Genomic DNA, 224 nt, shown 5'->3' with positions numbered 1-224 from the left:
ATTAACTTGTATTATTATCCTGCAGATAAGCCTAATAGCTTCGCGGGATTAGATTCATTAAGAAATTTGTAAATGAATTTTTAAGCAAATAAAGATTAAATTAAAAAATTAAAAAAAATTTAGTTATTTAGTTATTTAGTTATTTAGTTATTTAGTTATTTAGTTATTTAGTTATTTAGTTATTTAGTTATTTAGTTATTTAGTTATTTAGTTATTTAGTTATT

The 224-nt window shown here is 17.4% G+C and overlaps 1 protein-coding gene across 5 annotated transcripts in view; it reads right to left on the bottom strand.

Annotated features, from left to right (window-relative positions):
- LOC111686130 (uncharacterized protein DDB_G0283357) overlaps positions 1 to 224 on the bottom strand; it is a 283461-nt gene that overhangs the window by 193354 nt on the left and 89883 nt on the right. The window lies entirely within an intron of this gene.

This window comes from Lucilia cuprina, chromosome 6 (assembly GCF_022045245.1).
Source record: "Lucilia cuprina isolate Lc7/37 chromosome 6, ASM2204524v1, whole genome shotgun sequence".
Classification (NCBI taxonomy): domain Eukaryota; kingdom Metazoa; phylum Arthropoda; class Insecta; order Diptera; family Calliphoridae; genus Lucilia; species Lucilia cuprina.
This window is presented reverse-complemented; position numbering and strand designations above follow the sequence as displayed.